This window comes from Pleurodeles waltl, chromosome 5, assembly GCF_031143425.1.
Source record: "Pleurodeles waltl isolate 20211129_DDA chromosome 5, aPleWal1.hap1.20221129, whole genome shotgun sequence".
In the NCBI taxonomy this organism is placed as follows: Eukaryota; Metazoa; Chordata; class Amphibia; order Caudata; family Salamandridae; genus Pleurodeles; species Pleurodeles waltl.
In genome coordinates this window covers 1,650,847,300-1,650,869,138 of record NC_090444.1, presented here as the reverse complement: position 1 = coordinate 1,650,869,138, position 21,839 = coordinate 1,650,847,300, and positions in this window count along the sequence as shown.

Genomic DNA, 21,839 nt, shown 5'->3' with positions numbered 1-21,839 from the left:
TTTTGTTACATCCCTGAATGCAATGCAAGTTCACTATGGACAATAAGCCTATTCACGTTTGTAAATTATTCGCCATGTTTGTGGGGAGTGCAGTGGGAGGCCGATAAGCAGTCTCATACTGCTCAGGGATCCAACTGCCAGTAATCTAGGGCCAATAAAATGAAAACCTCTGAAAAGGTAAATGCAAAAGTGTGGATTTACCACTACGTTCAGACGTCTAGATGGGTGGGCTGCCTATAATTCTAATGGATGTGGAGCATATTGTTTATAATTATGTGCTTTTTTTCCCGCCTTCAAATTAAACCATTCTGTGGGATTAGTTTGTCTTCCTAGAAATTCAAAGACAAATCTCATTCCTGCAAATACACTTTTAATCATTATCTCATAAGCTTCGAAGGCAGAATATTGATCTGAAAAATAGTCTGCTGGTAATGTGAAGAAACAGAACAAAGAGTCAGTTTCACCTATGAGCAAAGCAGGACAAAAAGCAGCACTTCCAATAACTTTCCATTCTCATTTGAAACACCTTACATCTACAGTACTGCCTTTTTCTCATTTTGAAAGCTCACTTATCTTTGCCATTTACAAACAAAAGCCTGGCTTGCCTTAGATAACTCCAGAGTGCAGGCCAGGATGAAACCACAGATATAGACGACATAATTTACTAGGAGCAGATTTGGACTGGAACGTTCATATTGATCTAAATCACAATAACTTGGCATTCTATTTTTTTTAACAAATACATTTAGAAACAGTGGTTTCTTAAAGAAATAAAAGCTGTGCGCCTGTTCAGGATTTTTAAAGGGGATGTAGAAAGGTTTATTCCCCCACTCCCCGATTAAGCACAGAAATGGAGCACGGCTTCATTGTTTTTCACTAGAGAAAGTAAATACTTGACAAACCCTGAGTTTACAGAAAATTCTGCTTTCATACTAATTGGTGACTTTATATATGGCACCTGAAAATTGAAAAGTCTGTATTAGAGACATAAATATATGTGTTTTCAGAACGCATATGATGATGTTTGGATTACATTTCCAAAATGTATTTTAAGATGATATTTGATTGATAAATCACTTGGCGTAATATTATTACCTTGGTGCCAGAGGAATTGCATCAATGGCTTTTATTTATTACCCATAAAGAGGCATTCCAAATTGATAATGCCTCTTTTTTACACTGTCCCTGGCAACCCTGATACAATGAGATGTGCTCCGCCAGTAATCTTGCATTTGGTGACCACTAATGTAAACGTGTCTGATGTGGTCAATATTACAGGAGGACGCTCCTTCTCCCACCTTGCTTCCAAAGCCTGGAATGCTCTCTCTCTTCACTCTGCACCACACCCTTGCTGACCCACCTCAGAAAGGGACTGAAAACCTGGCTTTTCTAATAAACACCTGCAGCAAGCTCCTTGATACCCAAGCCGAACTATACAAATAACATCTGATTGATTGATAATAGTATTAATATTTCTGGATGATTTGAAATGAACAAAGGTAGCTCTTATTACAGATAAGGTTGAGACCTCTGGTTTAGTTAAATGGAACAAACACAGAAGCAACCACAAAAGTCAAGCATATCTACCATTTGAAAATGTTCCATGATATCATGAAGCTGATGGCATCCCCTTTAAACAACAACATTTAGGTGCAAATACAGCTCATGCAGCTTTAACTAATAAGGTGTAGTGCAACCTACACTCACATAGAGTAAAGCACATGGAGGGGCTCTATGTCCTGGATTCACATGAGCAGCTATGACTGGGTGTAGGAAAGTCCTCCTTTTTGCCCTGGTCACCCCCACACTTTTTCAACAGGTACTGGTGGTTACTGACTCTTGGCTGTGCCCTGGGTACTGCTTACCAGTCCCAGGGCCAGTGCTCTGTGTAAAGTGGATATGCAAATTAGGCTAATTATAGTTGGCTAAGTTAACCTACCTATAAGTCCCTAGTATATAGTAGGGCATGTAGGTTTAGGGACCACAGCATAGGTAGTGCACAAATAGGTGAACTGCTGAGGTGCCCAGTGTCATTTTAAAGGCAGCCTGCCTTGCTGGCTGCTTTTAAATTAAAGTTATATGCAAATTCGACTTTGGAATTAAAAGTAGTTCCAAAGTCTTAAACTACCTTTTTTACAGATAAGTCACCCCTGAGGTGTGCCCTATGTGCCCCTAGGGCTTGGTGCCATGTAACTATAAGCAGGGACCTTATAAAAGTAGTTTTATAAGCCCTGGTGAGGTAAAAACAGCCAAATTCATTTTTCCCTCATTGTAGTGAATGGGCTTCATAGGCTAGAATGGGGAGACTTTATTTTAATTTTTAAAGTCCCCTTAAATAATGGATACCAAGAGTTTGGTATCAAATTAATTGTTGTAATAAATCCCACAACTTCCAGTTGTGGGATTTAATATAACTTGTTCAGGTAAAGAGTTTAAACTTTACCTGAAAAGTTGCCAATTTCAGCCCTGCATTGTTTTTGCTGCTCAGCCCTGTTTGGCCAGCCTCTGGCAGCCTGGCCTTGATGAGGTGTGAAGTGGCCTGGCTTCACACAAAGAGATGTGCCCGCGGGAGGGAATTTCCCCTCAGCAGATGGTGAGGCAGGAAGAGGAAGGGCTGCCAAACTGGTCTTCAAAGGCAGAGAAGGACATTTGGAGTACCCCAGCAACACCCCCACATCCTGCAACCCCAGACAACTAGGTGCCCCCTTGATTAGATTAGGAGAGGGCAGGAGAGGGGTGTGTTTATGATTTTTAGCCACACCAGTGGGTGGGCTCAGCCAGATGTAACCTCCAAAAATCAGCCATGATGGAATTTTGAAGAATGTTGCCTCCTGGGATTGATTTTTGCCACACTTCCCAGGAAGTGGTCGTCACAAGGGGAAGGACCCTGCACCTGATTGGAGAATCAGGACCCCCCTGTTTTTCACCCAGGAGCAATGATAAAACTGGCAGACCTGCACCTACACCTCAGATCTCCATCAGATTCCAACAAGGAAGAACCAAAAGAGAAGAAGGACTGCCCTGCTGGACCCCTGGCCTGCACATGGAACCTGCACTCAGAAGGACTGCACCAGCTGCACACTTGGGCTTCACCACAAGAAGGACTCTGCCTGGCTTCAACTGGTTCAAGGAGGGACTCCCTGTTTGCTACAGGTGAAAAACTGCTAACCAGAGTCCCCTGCACCAACTCCTGAAGAAATCAACCAGCTAGACACTGCCCAGTGGCCAAAAAGGAATTTGCTCCAGGTGCATTCTGGGAGTTGTAGTCTCCCCCCCCCCCCCCCCTCCCCCCAAGGATCACCTCAGAGCTTCTGGACCCTTGGGGTGAGCTGTGGACCCCAAAAGAACCTTAAAAGAACATCTGGGAGAAGCCCCAGAAGTTTTGGAAAAGCTCCATAGAGGGACCGACCCGCCGCGGCAACTGTAGCTGGCTTCCCTCAACCACGGCCCGGCCTGATTTGCAGGTTTGTCTCGGTAAAGAAAATCTCCAAAAAAGAGACTAAGTCCGAAGGTAAAAAGTTGACCGGGACCTCCCAGCCAGCGTATCCGAGGAGGGCTCCAGGGACGTTGGATCAATATCCAGGTTTACCCCGGTCGAAGGCTTTTCACCCCGAAAAAAACAACTAAGTCTGAAGGTAAAAATCTCTACCGAGGATTCCCGCAACTCATATCCAGAGAAGGGCTCCAGGAGGTTGGATTGGACTGGCAGGTTCCTCCCACTGAAAAAAATCTTCAGAAAAACGACTAAGTGTGAAGGTAAACTTTTGACCAAGATCTCCCGCGGCCTGTAGCCGAGCTGGGCTCCATCGCGTTCGGCCTGAAACGTTGACTTTGCCCCGATCGAGGTGCAACCAGATGACCCGATTGGCACTTTTTGTTTCTAGGTGCTAAAAAAAACTATAATTCTTAAAAAATTCATATCTCTGGTTCCCCTTATCCGATTTTGTTCGTTTTTGTGTCATTTTAAAGATAAAAATATAATCTATTTTCATAAATTGGTTTTGGATTTTTAAACAGTTTCCTGTGTTTTATTTAACTACTGTTTTGTGATATTTGAATGCTTTACACTCTGTCTCCTAAGTTAAGCCTTGTCACTCATTGCCAAGCTACCAAGGGTTGAGCTGGGTTTAATTTACTGAGACCTAACTGGACCTAAGTGGAGGTTAGTGGCCTATTGCTAAGTGTAGGTACCTACCTGCCCTTACCAATAACCCATTTTCCAACACTGGGATACAGCAGTTGCACAATGAAGGGCACTTTTTTGCAAGTGCTGTAGCACCTTATTGATCAAAGGTTGTGTAGTTAGGGTTTAGGAATTTTTGCAGTATTACCCATGTCATGGATCATTTTGTAACATAACACTGGAGATACCTGTGGGCACACCGTTTGGTCTTTAATCAATTACAATTTAGGATAAAAACATAATATCATTAACCTGTAAGAAAGGATTTTTGTAGACACTGTATTTAAACGTGGGTTTTGCATTTGAAGTTTGCACAACAACATGTACTTGGCTGAACCACTCACAAGGACAAATTCCCAATTCTTTCTTTTTCCATGTTCTTTTCTCTTTGTTAGTTTTGACTTGTGTCATGGCCATAAGTATAACATTTCATTACTCAAATATCCTATAGTAATAAACAAATGAATAAAGAGAATAATAGTGCTTTGCATCATGATCATTTAAGCTATGAAAAGAATAACTGCAATGTTAAATTAGTTATCTTAAAGATGTAACTTTATGAATTAGGTTTTGCTAAAACGTTGTGTGGGAATGGAAATGAGATAATTTAAGAAATGTATCTTGCTCACATAACTGGTCTTTTCCTCATAGACATTTACTTGTGGGAAGAAACTCAAGAGTTTCATTGCCATTTAGAAATTAGTTAAATGTATCACGTATTTAGGATGTTCTTTGTTAAAACTTGCTATATCAATGAAAGCTGTCCTGTTCACATGAAGACTTTGTATGCTGATTGGCTCACGAGGAAGATTATCTACTCATGATTTGTAATTTGTTTCCTTGTACAATGGTATAAAGATGTTTTCCCAGACTAAGATAGGCATGGCCAGATGCACACACAGAAACTCACTATGCTCGCTAGACTAGCATGACTTGCTAAACTCTTTGAGAGCCCCAGGGCTCTGACAAGTTTTATCCTATTCTCTTTGCTGATGTCTTGAATTCATTCTGAGACTGACTTTATTCGCTTGAACTTATTACTAAGACATCTACTTGAATTCTCAGTGAGATACTTGACTAGAAATTATATGCTTTCACACCTGAGATGAGAACTCTTTAAGGGTTCTGCTGAACTTTGTTTTCTTGAAACTAGATTAGAATAGGGATTTGATTTTTATGGGACACGCTACATGCTTTTTTCTGTAATTTGCATCAATTTTATTTGACTTGTTAATAATGATTTAATAAAATGTTTAAACTGGAACCCAAAACTCTCACCATTGACTCTTAAAAACAAAATGTCATTGAGGAACTGAGAATATTTAATGTTTTTGATTTGCAGCTCTTTCCCTTCTCACTTGTCTCAAAGGTTCATTGCTTTGGGGCCCAGTGATAAGTGTGGATTTTAATAAGCAAAATTAACAATGATTTATTCTACGTTTCCGCTTCAACAGGGCAGACTTGCAGCATTTCAAATCAATGATTGAAGGTTATCAGAACAAATGAAGGCACTTGTCTCCACACCTGTTGCAACCAACTCCTTATGCACAGGGTCAAAGGTTTTCTAATCTCTGCATTCTGCCGTAATTCGTTGATGAACACCTGATCTGTTACACATGTGCACTAAGATGCAAGCTATGCTCCCAACAATTTATTGAGTATATGTCAGCATTGCAGTGCAAGCTTGCAGCCCTCCCACTTCACTATGCACTTCCCCACCCCAAAGCTGTAACTCCTTTCAGTTCAAAGGGATAAAATGCCGAGCCAATGACCACTCATCCCCTTTCATTGAAGGATTAGTTGGGGCATTCACTGTGACAGTGTTGCATTTTGATCTTAGTTTTGTGTTTAATTGTAGTCCACTGCATTCTATGTTTGTTTTCATGCCTGTCCATAGAAATTCTTCTTATTTCATAAAGCAAAAGGCAGACTTGTTATGTAAAAAATATGATGTGAAACTCTTTCACAGATATGCACCCTCTTTTATTGCAAATTAAGCAGAATATGAACTATTGACCGAATGTATTAATTGCAACGAAAGCAACAGCATCCTTTTCATGTCTAAATATTCCCCATCTTGATTTCAGAGTTTTAGTCTCACTTTCCAGATTTCCTCATGCTTAGTGGTCAATCAAGTGTATATGGGTGAATGTTCACCTCTATGTGCAACCCTGTGTAAATAGAAAAAGATATACATTGGTAAGATAATGGTTATTTTTTAATTTGTAATTTGTTATCCTGTGTGTTAGTATGACATATTTTTTGAGAAAGATAATGTACTACTCTCTAAACTGAGAAATGTGTTGACTTCAGAGAGTGCTGTACTCATATCCCTATTCTCCCTAGAATTTACGTATGACAGACCTTGGAAAGTATGGATCCCTGCCCCGAATTCCTTGTATTAGGTTTCTGGTGATTTTGGGCCTCAGCACACATGATAAGCATGACATATGATAGGGACCCACTATGACACAGAGAGTGTCTGCAGTAGTGCTATGGAGCCTGCAGTGGCACACAATGTGCATCTTCATTTAAGATCATGACTGCCATCAGCTCAGCAGGCTTTGGAAGACTGACAATGGTGACAACAAGATATTATAATGACAGGACCTTTTCCCTATTGCCTGGCAGGGAGAGTGTCCTAAAGGCCTCTTCTGTTTTAAACTGATCTGTCAGTCAGCGGCAACTGTGTCTTTTGCTCCCTTCATGTAGGAACTCGATAGTGCATGTATGATTACTGTGTGATTGTGCGATAAGATGTGAGTGGAGTACAGGTGAGATGCATGACTGTGTCAGACAATGACCCCATTTTAATTCCCTGTTCATGAGGGGTTCCTTAAATATAGGTTGGAGGGAGTCTGCTAGCTAGTAATGCAAATGCAGGGCATCTTCAAAGCATTTTTGACTGTACGGCATGGCCGATAGGTGACAGAGGTTCCCATTGAAGTGCAGAAACATACCTTGACCTGTTGCAGGTTCATTTTCCCACAGAGGTGTTACCCCTTACAGGCTGAGAGGTAGCTGAGTAGTGACATCTCTCCGTATTTTGTGTCTGTGTTTTGAGCTTCTCTGGCAGAGAGCTCCCAGCCCCACCCAACCACCAAAATAAAGTGACTTGGCCAGTCTGGTGGATCAAGCAGTTAGGAAATGCCAGGAACCAGTCCCAGAGGTGGAATTGTAGAGCACACAAACTCTGTCTTCCAACATGGTAGAAAAATGAACTAGAAACCACCATTTGGTGTGCCAAAATGTCTCATCAACCAAAACCCATACCAGTGGAGATCAAAAAACTCTTCGGTGCTCTGGTGTTAGGGTTGCTGACATCCAACTCCCCTTTTCCAGGTTCATTGACAGGAAATTGGAAGTTCTGCAACCTACAAGCTAAAGCTGCCTCAGGAGTTGCTTGAGGGAAGGAGCTCAAAAGAGAGGCTGCCTAGAAAAAGAAGAATGGAAGGAGCTGGACATACTAAATTAGCCTGCTTTATCCCTTGGAAGGATCTGCAAGCCAGGCGTCCCAGTGAAGTCTAGTCACCCCATTTTTTCCTGCAGTGTGCCCTGTAGCAGGAGCTCTTGCTGCCTTCATTTGGGCACTGAGAGAACTTCCCCTGGCCAATCTTTGGAGGAACGTATTATGTGGCCAGTGTGCTCCCCAATGGACTACAGAGAACAGGGTAAATTAAAAGCACCTACATGGCATGATCCAAAAAGAATCACAACTATTACATCCACTTATTTTTTATTGTCATCAAAAGGCTGTTTATTTTGATTTTAAATGCATTTATTACCAATTTTCTAAATTTGATCATGTCCACAAAGATAACATGAACAACCTAAATCATGATCTGTAGTCTAAGGTCAACAAATAGTATTTAAGCACTTCAAATAATTTAATCTTTCACCAAGTGTCAACTCATCAGTTAAACCATGTGGGCCAAGAAGGACCCTTACAAGGGGGGAAAAAAGAAAGCAGAAAGACAACATATGAGAGGAATAAAGAATACACTTGAAATGGATGATTCATAAGTTCCACTTCTGTCTTCCTGAAGGAGGACTGCTTGTCCAGTTTGTATTCAACACAAATCCATCAGCTAACAAGGCATTCGCCAGCTGGTTCAACTTCACCAAATCTAAAGCACATGCAGGCCAAGCACTCCCTGGCAGGCTATCATAAACAGATTTAGCATAATCCGTTTGAGAGAACTTTTATACCTGACAGCCTTTGAGTGGTCATCCCCCAACTTTTTGCCTGCCTCCCTCCATTTTTCGGACCCTGCTTTTGCTGGTTTTAGGACTCTGCGCATTTTACCACTGCTAACCAGTGCTAAAGTGCATATGCTCTCTCACCTAAACATGGTAACATTGGTCCCTACCCAATTGGCATATTTAATTTACCTGTAAGTCCCTATTAAAGTGCACTACATGTGCCAAGGGCCTGTAAATTAAATGCTACTAGTGGGCTTGCAGCACTGATTGTGCCACCCACATAAGTAGCCCCTGAACCATGTCTCGGGCCTGCCATTGCAAGGCCTGTGTGTGCAGTTTCACTGCCACTTTGACTTGGTATTTAAAACTACTTGGAAGCCTTAAACTCCCCTTTTTCTATATATGTCACCCCTAAGGCAGGCCCTTGGTAATCCATAGGGCAAGGTGCTATGTAGGTAAAAGGCAGGACATGTACTTATGTCTTTTACATGTCCTGGTAGTGAAAACTCATAAAATCATTTTCCACTACTGTGACGCCTGTTCCTCTCATGGACTAGCATTAGAATCGCCCTCATATACTTTTGAGTGGTAGATTCTGACTTGGAAGGAGTGGCCCTGTCATGTTTAGTATGGACAGGTAACAGAAAATCCTGCTTACTGGTGAAGTTGAATTTAATATTACTATTTTATAAATGCCACTTTTAGAAAGAGGGAATTGCTCAGCACTTACTGCAAACAGTGCCTTACAGCCTGTCTCCAATCCACGTCTGGTGTGTGCTGGTTGACAGCTGCCCTAGTGCATTCCACCAGACAGCCATAAACACAGGACACTCAGTCACAGCTACATTCACCTGCATGATGAATGGGTATCCCTGGGCAGGGTGGGTGGAGGGGCTCCCTCCTACATTTCAAAAGCTAATGGCCTGTCCACACAGAAAGGACTGATAACCCCTCACAGGGATCCTGGCAGACATGACTGGGCTGAAAGGGGAACTTGTGCACTGCAACACCACTCTTTGAAGTTTCCCTCATTTCAAAGGCATTTTTAGGAATATAAACTGGGTCTCTGACCCCACCAATCCAGATGCTTCTGGATCTACACCTGAACTCTGTCAGAGAAACTGTGTGACTGCCCAAATGACTCATCAGGGCTGCTTTGCTGAGAAGGACTGCTGCCCTGCTGTTGCCCTGCTGCCTGCTGTCCTCTGACTTTGCTGGAAGGATTCTGCCTTTCCCAAAAGTGCTCTCCAAGGGCTTGGATTGAGCTTACCTCCTGTTCTGAAGTTTCAGGGCCAACAAAAACTTCATCAGCTAGCTTTTAGCTAGTTTTCAGACTTTGGCAACACCAGGAATGACTTCAGAGATGCCAGTACCAACGCAGCAGATGTTCCTGCCCCGTGGACCTTGCTGCACGCAACAGCTGTGGCCTGCAATGCAAGTCCAGCATTGCTGCTATGCTGCTGACCATGGTGACAATGAACTGACAACTCGCCACCAATGCCGCACCAGTTCCCCCTGCAACCAGACCAAACTGACGCATCGCCTCCCCTGCCTCGCACTTTGGAACTGATGACTCACCTTCCCGGGTGCCATAAGGGACTGACGCCGCACCGGCTCCAACAACACTTCAACTACACGACTTCATGCAACATCTTTGTTTTTTCATTTTCAAAGGTACTGTGACTGGGGGTCCATGCGACTCCGTGACCGGCACCTGTGGTGTCAACAATGTTGTGATAGCCCCAAATAAAGCTGTTGAGTTTTTAAGAGCTTTAGTGGGATTTAAAATTAAAAAATTTATAACTTTGCTTTGAACATTGGATTTTAATCATTTTTATCTTATTATATTCAGATAAATATTATCTATTTTTCTAAACCTGTGTGGTGTATTTTTGTGGTGTTTTCACTGTGTTACTGTATGAGTTATGGCACAAATACTTTACACATTGCCTTATCAGTTAAGTCTGCCTGCTCTGTGGCAAGCCACCCGAGGGTGAGCACAGGATAATTTGTGTTGTGTTGTGATTTACCCTGGCTAGGATCGTGGTCCCTACTTGGACAAGGATGTATACCTCTGCCAACTAGGGACCCAATTTCTAACATGAACATTAACTGTTTTCACTTGAATGGCACTCACGGGTGTGCAGTAAGGTCCACTGATGCCTCTCTTCCTCTTGCAAGCAGTCTCTTCTTGAGGTTAATAAGGACCCCCTTCTGGCTAGCATGTCTAATTTCCAGCCAGGGAAAAATAGAATATGGTAATCCTCCTAACTTGCCACTTTTTTCGCTCACATATTTATTCCAGCTTTCCACACTGGAGACTGTTGAAGGGCGTCACTGTCCTGTCCTGCCAACTGTGACAGCTTGCCATTGTTATTTGGAGGGGGCAATACACTGTTTGCACCATCAAACATAATGTGTACTCATCCAAGTCCAGCGTCCACTCTTCATATTTCCTTATAGAACTTCTCCTCTGATGTTTGCTGGGACTCCTAGTACTCCAAGAAGGGGTCCAGTATGTAGAATATCAGTTTATTCCAATTGTGCATCCACCTTGAGGATCTGCACTGTAACCGTTTTTATAAAGGCCATCAAGCCTTTAATTGTGTTGTCAGATGTACAACAGTGCTACTCCAACTCCTGTAGCCTTAGTATTTGTCTAGCTCTAGTCTGCCTCTGCTCTACTCCTTTCAACTTGCCTGAGAGATCCTCCAGCTTCTTCTCCACTACCTTCACAGTAGATGCTGTGGACTTTATCTTCTCTGTCAAGTTCAATCAGATCTATGATGGAGCTCATGTGTGCTTTCAACCCTTGCATGAGGCCAGATTCATCTGCTAACTCCTGCTGCTCTGCTTTGTTGTCTGTATAAGAGGACACCTTTTGAGGATGTAAGAAGTCCTCATTTTGTCTATAGTTCAGGGTTCGCAGCTCAGAAAGCAGCTGTACTTCTTTCAACAGTCTTCTTAGGGTGCAACACACCACAGCAGTCAGAGATCCTGCCTTTCATGGCATTCAGTCAATCAAAAGAAAGATTGCTTATTGAAGATTAAGGCCCTCATTACAACCCTGGTGGTCGGTAATAAAGTGGCATTAATACTGCCAACAGGATGGCGGTAACTACGGCCAAATTATGACTATGGCTGTGAGAACTCCCATTGACAGTCACTTTACCACACCAACCGCCAGGGTGGAAACAACAGCCACCACAGCGGTAGCCGCCTACAGCCAGGCGGAAGTCAATGTTCTGCCCACCGTATAATGACAATCCAATCCGCCATCTTTTCCAGGGTGGTACTAACAACATCTAAAGCCTGGCGGAAACACTGCACAAAAGAGAAATGACTCACCATTGGAGACTCAGGGAACAACCATGTCGCCATGGAGCCCGAGCTGCAGATTTTTCCTATGATCTTCTATGTCCTGCTCCACCACGAACACCAACGATGGCGAAGACGACCACGGTGAGTATAGCCGCCTAGCACACAGGGGAGGGAGGGAGATAAAAGAGAGTGACACACACACACACACACACGTACAACACACACACACACACCCCTAGCACCATAAACACAATCAGATGCAGTAAGAAAACATATATATATATATATATATATATATATATATATATATATATATATATATATATATATACACCCCATACCCCTCAGGAATAATGCAAGGACAACACGAATATATGAAAGTGAGTGTAATAATATAAATACATCAAAAATACAAACATCCAGTCTAAAAGTATATACATATGTACAAATCTAGGGACTCTGCCCAGTCCTCAATGTGTGTGGGCCACAGGGCCACCTGACAAAGTCCAAGGCCCCACTTGTCTCCTGCAACAACATAGAGAGAACACTGCAGAGGCATCAGTTCGAAAATAGGCAGGCACCTCAGGGGGATGGGGAACAGGAGGGATACCTCAGCCGGCAGATGGAACAACATCACTGGTCCTAGAGGGGGCAAAATGCCCTGTGCTTGGTCCTGGGGAGGGCAAGGCCACAGTCTCTCAAGTGGGTGATTTACCCACTGCTTGGTCCTGGGGAGTGCAAGGCCACAGTCTCTCAAGTGGGTGATTTGCCCACTGCTTGGTCCTGGGAAGTGCAAGGCCACAGTCTCTCAAGTGAGATGCATCTCCCTCCGTCGCCAGTGCCTCTGCTCCTCTGCCAGATGATGCTAATGCACATAAGGACAGGATGACAAAACAAAAAGGGGGGGAGAGACAAAGTAAACACTTGGTCAATGGCTGTACCAACACCACCGTTGGCATACACAGCACCCTCACGCACAGGGAACAGCACTACGCACTATGCAATGCACTTCCAGTAGCAATGCTAGTCACCAGGGCATGGGGTGGGACACATACCGCCAACTGCAGCATACCTGGGACCCACACAGCCCTGCCCAGTAGTGGATGCCTACTAGTTAGGTAGGAGGAACATCAAATCTGAGCCCTGCCCAACATGGGACCTACTCTGCAATGTCAGGCCTGGTCTAGGGGCACCCACAGACACACAACCCACACCCGGATACGACCCCACCAGGTGTAAGTTGTAATGATGGGCACTGTACTCACCCCCTTGTGGCTGCTGTGATGCCCTCAAGTGCCCTCAAGTGCCCATCCAGATAGGCCACCGCCAGTATGCGGGCCATCAGGGGGGTCAGGGTTCGACGGGCAAACCTTCCTTGTTGGGAGGCCATCCCCAGCATCTTCCGTGTCCAGTGTCTTAGGTCCTCCCACCGTTTCTGACAGTGGGTGCTCCGCCACCCAGAGTGTGCACGTCCTTGGCGATGGTGCGCCATATACCCTTCTTTTGATGGGTGCTGACCTGCAAAGGAAATACACAAAGGGAAAGGTATTAGTCATCCCGTCCTGTCTGTTCCACACATGGCCCACCAGACCCCTTCCCTTCCCAATTTGCACAGACATGGCCCAGCAGAAAAGCTGCACGCCACCCAGGGGACATCCACCAACCCCCCCCACACGAGTCCTTCACACACCTCTCTATGCATTCATGCCCCATGCATCGTGCTCACAATGTACTCACCTGTTGGTCTGGAGGCCCATACAGCAGTCCGTACTGGGTAGGACCCCATCCACCAGTCGCTCCAACTCCGCCAAGGTGAATGCAGGGGCCTTGTCCCCAGTCACACGGGCCATGGTAGGTTCCAGACACAGGTCACAGCAGCACATGCAGTGTAGGTCCTCTCCTGTTGAAGGTCAGGTAGCAAGTGAGTGAACAGATAGAAAATGGCAGTGACGTCCGCAATGGTGTATACCGTCACCGCCGACGTACATCACCATTGGCCACTGGAACCCATAGGGGCCAATATTATCCAATGAGGCATTGCACAGCGGTTCCCAACCGCCTCCCGCAATGGCGCACAACGTCAGCAGAATTACCTCACTTCCACCTGTCCCTCCACACAGGACAGGCAGACGCCATTTCAGGGGAAGAGGTGGAGGCCCTGGATTATAACTAGGTCACAGTTCACAATTGTGCATACAGGACAAATGCCACTTATACATCTCAATTTCACATCATGCATTGTACTGTTGTGGCTACAATGTACAGTTTATGACCAGCTCCACACTCTTTTGCCCCATAGATTACAACTTCTGCGGATAAATAGGAGATGGAGACATACCTCTGTGTACAGACCCCTAGTAGACTTGTCAACAATGGAGGACAGGCACATTATCCTCACCTACAGACTTGACAGGGCCACAGTCATGGAGCTGTGTGCCCAACTGGAGCCTGACCTGATATCTGCTATCCGTTACCCCACTAGGATTCCCCTCTTGTGCAAGTCCTATCTGTGCTCCATCTCTTGCCAACTGGTTCTTTCCAAGTGACAGTGGGCTTGGCAGCAGGAATGTCACAGCCAATGTTCTCAATATTGCTAACATATACTTATAATCCACAGAGGGTAACCCATAAGCCCCAAAAGGGCTGGGTGAAAACTAAATATTGCATACAACGCTGCCCTGGAGGGGAAACCAGACATATATTTATACATTCTAAAGCAACATAGGTGAAAACATAAAGAACTATTTATTCATATCAATATGTATTCATTCATATACACATACATATTAAAAGCATCTTTCTATATTCATCCTATAGGAACACCCCATCTTATAAACAGAAAACCAGAAGGACAAACCAGTGTAAGAAAAAGTGCTCGTGATAGATGACAGAAAGAATAATAATAAATATTCCAATAGATCCAAAACCTATACAATTTATTTTTTTTAAACAGTCGGTTGGTTCTTTTTTACTGCATTGAATCCATTCCCAATCCTCAAAAAGTATAAATCCCTTCCTTAAGTCCCTCTTGAATATCCTTTGCAGAAACCAATCCGAACTGAGACATATACGTCAACTTTTTGACCCCTTAATATGTTGGGCCAAATCACCGCTCCACAATGGGTCTTCTTCAGGACTAACTGATGGGAGTCCCTAAAATATCACCAAAGATTCAATCAGAATACAAACTTATAGCCTAAACACCTATGCTGACTAACAACATGAATCAAAACTTACCTTATTATAACCTCTGACTCTTTTTACATGTCTACTTGTCAGGAGATTGAATCTGAAAAAATCAACCAGAGGGAACCCTTTAAACATACTGCACCTATGCAATCTACAATATAGATACCCTTAAAGAAAGAAAACATACCTGCAAAGCAACCAACTTACCTATTTCTATTTTTCAAATATCTCCCACATACACTGAATCAGTCATTAATTCCACACAATCTAAAAATAACCAATTACAAAACATTACCACACACCAATCAATAAATATTAATATCAATCAATAAATATGAATATCCTCCTACTATCTTCCTTACAAAATGCTCTAAAACTCTATCGCTCTAATAAAATACCCAATATCACATTTCTGTAGCTTCCCTGCTCCTTGATTGCAACAGGTGAAACATCCCTTATTACAATATTCAGGACAATAAAATTCTCCAAACACAAACCCTCCATATCAAATCAAAAATAACCTCACAATACAAATATATGTCTTACTTCATATTGCCCTTCAATGACTTCCATCCATATATAAAGAAAAAGAAAAAATCCCTTCGTATTTCTTGGCCCTTGCCTATCTGCATTTAAGAGGGGTAAAAATATCAAGGATTGGGTGGTTAGCTCTTTGCTAACTGAACCCACTAAACCCTCTTTGACATCTATGTTGAATTTACCAAGGATTGTGGGCCATTATAAATGTGGATCATGTAAGGCGTGTTCGCAATGTATGGAAATGAAAATGTTTAATTATCAAAATGTTTCTGTGACTTTGAAAGAGCATACAAATTGCAATAGTAGTAATGTAATTTACATCATTAAATGTCCTAGTGAATTGTTATATGTGAGCAGACTAAACAGAAACTTAAAGCACGTATTCTGCAACATTGCAGCCGTATTAGGTGTAAAACATCAGGAGCATCCTTAGTGGAACACTTTACTGCATTGGACCATCCCACTGACTCTTTACGATGGACGGTGATTGAGAAAGTTTACCATAACTCTCGAGGAGGTGATTTAACAAGGGCCCTGAATTTAAGAGAATGTAAATGTATCCATTCTTTGAATTCAGTGGAAAATGGTTTGAATGAGTATGAAGAAATCTCTAGACAAACGGCTAATTTGGCCAATGGTTGAATTCTTTATTGAACATTTGTGGTTGTTACTTTGAAATGGGTAGTAATTTAAATATTTTTGTAACAAATAGGATATTTTTTATGTTAAGTGTTGTAAATATGTTGATAGATTCCCATTGAGAGCGGGATCGGGTAGCAACATATTTAATATGATTTGTTTTGATGGAATCTTACATATTTCACAGATTGTGCTGTTGGACTAGATTGGCATTCTTTGTAATACTGTCCGAGAATATAGAAACATAGGGGCAAGATAGAATGGGGATTAGTTTGTTTGGTCGTTCCTGTATTTTGTATGTGATAACTAATGTGGTTGTTTTAGGTATATAGGAGAATTGATACAATTGTTTGGTTTAATTTCTTTTAGTGATAGTTGGCTGATTTGTTTTACTTTGAATATGGGTTTGTTGTTGTAGTGTCTGGTTTGATGACTTCTTTGGTTCAATGTTTAATTTAAAGGGTATGAATAATGCTGGTGGCGACTTTTGACATACTATGTCGGATGACATAGAATGTAGCTGGGAGTATGTGCGCTGTGTTTGTGAGAGGACGGGGCTTCCTTCTTTGTAAACAAAGGTTTAGTTCTGGAAAAATTATATAGCGACGAGCGTGTGCCGGTTTTTATGTTTAGAGTGCTGCCGGTGCGATGTATCGCTTCCTTTCACAGCTCAAAAGTGTTTCGCTTTCAGATTCGTGCTACGGGGGATATTTTTAAAATCGGGCTTTGAGTAATTGGTCTAATTATCCCCGCAGGGAGCTGGCAGCTGGGGAGAATCTATCACGTTGAGCACGCTAGTTCAGGGGATTATATAAGCGTGCTCTTTGAAACGCTGCGGTTTGCTCAGATAACAATCGGCATTACGAGGGCGCACATACGGACGAAGGTAGAGCTTCGTTTGACTGAAGGAGGCTGCATATGTGTTCGGTGGGTTTGAAGACGTTTGTTTGCCTTTCGCAAGGGCCAAGAAATACAAAGGTTTTTTTTATTTTTCTTTATATATGGATGGAAGTCATTGAAGGGCAATATGAAGTAAGACATATATTTGTATTGTGAGGTTATTTTTGATTTGATATGGAGGGTTTGAGTTTGAAGAATTTTGTTGTCCTGAATATTGTAATAAGGGATGTTTCACCTGTTGCAAACAAGGAGCAGGGAAGCTACAGAAATGTGATATTGGGTATTTTATTAGAGCGATAGAGTTTTAGAGCATTTTGTAAGGATTACAGTAAGAGGATATTAATATTTAATGATTGATATTAATATTTATTGATTGGTGTGTGGTAATGTTTTGTAATTGGTTATTTTTAGATTGCGTGGAATTAAAGACTGATTTGGTGTATGTGGGAGATATTTGAAAAATAGAAATAGGTAAGTCGGTTGCTTTGCAGGTATGTTTTCTAGCTTTAAGGGTATCTATATGGTATATTTCATAGGTGCAGTATGTTTAAAGGGTTCCAGCTGGTTGATTTTTCAGATTCAATCCCCTGACAAGTAGACATGTAAAAAGTGACGGAGTCAGAGGATATAATAAGGTAAGTTTTGATTGATGTTGTTAGTCAGCATAAGTGTTTAGGCTATAAGTTTTGTATTCTGATTGAATCTTTGGTGATGTTTTAGGGACTCCCATCAGTTAGTCCTGAAGAAGACCCATTGTAGAGCGGTGATTTGGCCCACGATATTAAGGGGTCGAAACGTCGACGTATATGTCTCAGTTTGGATTGGTTTCTTCAAAGGATATTCAAGAGGGATTTAAGGAAGAGATTTACACTTTTTCAGGATTTGGAATGGATTCAATGCAGTAAAAAAGAACCAACCGACTGTTTAAAAAAAAAAATGTATAGGTTTTGGATCTATTGGAATATTTATTATTATTCTTTAGGTCATCTATCACGAGCACTTTTTCTTACACTGGTTTGTCCTACTGGTTTTCTGTTTATAAGATGGGGTGTTCCTATAGGATGAATATAGAAAGATGTTTTAAATATGTATATGTATATGTATATGAATGAATAAATATTTATATGAATAAATAGTTCTTTATATTTTCACCTATGTTGCTTTAGGATATATAAATAATTGTCTGGTTTCCCCTCCAGGGCAGCGTTGTATGTAATATCTGATTAAACACATGTACAGCTACATTGTTTTCACCCAGGTGGAGGATTTGGCCACAGTGAAGGCTGACTTATATTTAATGGGATGTATCCCCAACATCATTGGGGTGATTGGTGAAACACATATTGCTTTTGTCCCCCCCCCCAGCAAAATGAACAGGTCTTCAGAAATCGAAAGAGCTTTCACTCAATGAATGTCCAGATGGTGTGCCTTGCGGAACAGTACATCTCCCACGTCAATGCGAAGTATCCTGGGTCTGTGCATGATGCCTTTATCCTGAGGAATAGCAGCATCCCAAATGTGATGGCCCAACTACAGAGGCAATGGGTGTGGCTAATAGGTAAGCCCTGGTTCCCACCCAATGGATGTTGGTGTATGGGTATGGTGTGGGCCATAAGGGATAGGTTGTGGCTAAATGTTGTCCCTCCATATTTGCAGCTGACTGGTTACCCCGACCTATCATGGCTACTGACCCCTGTGAGGAATCCCAGGACAAGGGCTGAGGAACGTTACAATGAGGCACATGGGCGAACAAGAAGGATCATTGAATGTACCTTTGGCCTCCTGAAGGACAGGTTTCGGTGCCACCATCTAACAGGTGGATCCCTGTGCTACTCACCCAAGAAGGTCTGCCAGATAATCGTGACATGCTGCATGTTGCATAATCTTGCCTTGAGATGCCATGTGCCTTTTCTGCAGGAGGAGGAGGCTGGAGTTGGCCGTTTGGCAGCAGTGGACCCTGTGGACAGTGAAGATGAGGAGGCAGAGGATGAGGATGAGGATAACAGAACTACAGTGATTAGACAATACTTCCAATGACACACAGGAAAGACGATGTAACTTCACATTTCATAGTCATTTTTTTGTTTAACATTGTCACTGACATGCTGTGAATTCCTATTACTATACAGATGAATTGCAATGTTAAAACCTTGTTAAACAAATACATACGTAAATCATTTGACATACTCTATACTTTTCAAAGTGTGTTTATTGCAGTGCTAAGAAGAAAAGGGGGAAGTGCAATGGGCTGGGGTGATGATGGAAGAAAGTCCAGGGTATTGTTCCAGTCTATTTGTAGCACAGGAGCATTGTCCAAGGGGGCAGAGGAAGGGGAGCAATGGCAACTCAAGGTGGACAGGGTGACCGAGTGGGACACAAGGCATGACAATCAGGAAAGTCTAATTTCCTGGTGGGGGTCTTGGCAATAGACTCTGGCTTATGCCTGGATCGCAGGGAACATTTCTGGGTTGGTTCACCTTCTTCAGGGGGAGGGGTGAGCGGTGCCATTTGAGTCCTGTGGCAGGGCCTCCTGTCCACTAGCGGCAGTGGAGGTGGAAGGCTGTTCAGTTGTCTGGCAAGTGGCAGAGGCCCGATGTTGTAAGGCTGCCTCCCTCATAATGTTGGCCATGTCTGCCAGCATCCCTGCAATGGATACAAGGGTGGTGTTAATGGCCTTCAAGTCCTCCCTGATCCCCTTGTACTGTCCCTCATGCAGCCGCCTGTTCTCCAGCATGTTGTCCAGGATCTGGCCCAGCGTATCCTGGGAATGTTGGTATGCTCACAGGATCTCAGTGAGGGCCTCCTGGAGAGTCGGTTCCCTTGGCCTGTCCTCCCCCTGGCGCACAGCAGTCCTCCCAGCTTCCCAGTTGTCATGTGCCTCTGTCCCCTGAACCGTGTGCCCAATGCCTCTGACCCCATGTCTCTGATTGTCTTGGGTGCAAGGTGTGCCCTGGGGTCCCTGTAGAGGTGGACCCACTGATGAATGACGTGTCCTGGGGGCAGAGGTATGGGTACGGTGGGTGGGTGCTGTGGTGGTGTTTCCTGAGGAGGGAGGCTCTGTGGTGGTGTGTGACTGTGCCTGGGTAACCGACTGTCTGGAGGTCCCTGATGGGCCAGGTTGGTCATCCAGATCCAGGCGACCAGAGTCGCTGTCATTACTGTGGGCCTCTTCTGTGGTAGGATTGGATAGTGCTGGCATCTCTTCTCCACTGACATTTGCTGGGATACCTGTGGGGATGCAAATGCAGTGTTATTGTTTCTGTGTGTGACATATTGTGCATGGGTGGGTTGCCCTCTTTGTTTGTATTTGCCCTGGCAGCTTTAACTTGCGTGAGTTTGCATGTGTTGGGATAGCTGATTCTCTCTAGTGTGCATGCTTCAGTGATAGGTGTCCATGCAGGTCTGTGAGTGGTGCCAATGCATTGGTATGGCATGCAGGGCTTTGCATTGGGATGAGTGAGTTGTGATAGTGGGGTGTGTGGGATGGAGTGGAGTAATGGGAGTAAGGGTGGAGGTATGTGATGGCATGCAGGTAGTGGGGTGAAAGTACTAAAGAGTTGACTTACCAGAGTGCAGTCCTCCTCCTACTCCAGCCAGGCCCTCAGGATGCATGATTGCCAAGACTTGCTCCTCCCATGTTGTAAGTTGTGGGGGAGGAGATAGGCGTCCACCACCAGTCCTCTGTACAGCGGGCTGGGGTCTTGCTGCAATGGAACGTACCTTCTCCCTTAGGTCATTCCAACTCTTCCTGATGTCATCCCTTGTTCTTGGGTGCTGTCCCACGGTGTTGGCCCTGTCCACGATCCTCCGCCATAGCTCCATCTTCCTAGCAATGGATATCTGTGGCACCTGTGCTCCAAATAGCTGTGGCTCTACCCAAATGATTTCCTCCGCCATGACCCTTAGCTCCTTCTCAGAGAATATTGGGTGTTGTGGTGCAATGGGTGTTGTGTGAGTAGTGTGGGTGAGGGTGTGTAGGGTGATGTGTTGGGGTGTGTGTTGTGAGGTGCGTGGGTGGTGTATAGGTGATGGTGGTGTGTGGCTCTGGCCTTATCTGTGGTCACAGTATCTATCTCGTGGCAATTGTTTGTAATGGTAAAGGGTTGTGGGTAATGTGGGTGTGTGATTTATAGTGGTGTGAGTGTGTGGGTGTGGTGTGTGTATGTGTGTCAGGTGTGTGTAGTTTGAATAGTCCAATATGGTGTTGTTTTGTTTGAGTGTGTGTATTTTGAGCACAGCGGTATGTACCGCCAATGGTTTACAGCCATTGAATGTCTGCCGTGGTGATTCATGGGTCATAATGTGATGGGTGTAGATCTGTTTGTGTGACGGTGTGGGTTTGGATACCGCCAGTTTATCACTGACTTTTGGTGTGGCGGAGTTGTGTCTGTGGCTGAATAGTGACGGATTGGTGTGTGTGTGTGTCACAATATCGTGAACGGATATCCGCAGCGGCGGCCATATGTTGGCGGCAGTCAGCATGGCGGTAAGTGGGATTTACCGCCAATGTAATAATGAGGGCCTAAATCTTTCTCCTGCTGCTGTCTAAGGCAACTGCCATGCCTCTAGGCACCACCCAGATAGTGCTCTGTGGCTACTGTTAAGTCACAGCCTTCAGAGGGTGGTCTTTACTCACATACTCTACTAGCTGAACTTGGGAGATGCAAAGAGAAGTGGTCAACTTATAGTTGCTTGACTCCACCCCTACTTACTTTGCTTGGGTGGTTGGCCCGTTGCCAACTCCCTGTTCATAGATACATAGGCCAGGAACAACACGTTTAGGTGGCCCGGGGAAGAGTCAGCGCAGACTATCCTACTGGGTCATTGTAAGGAAACAGGCTTTTTGCAGGATTGCACCAACATT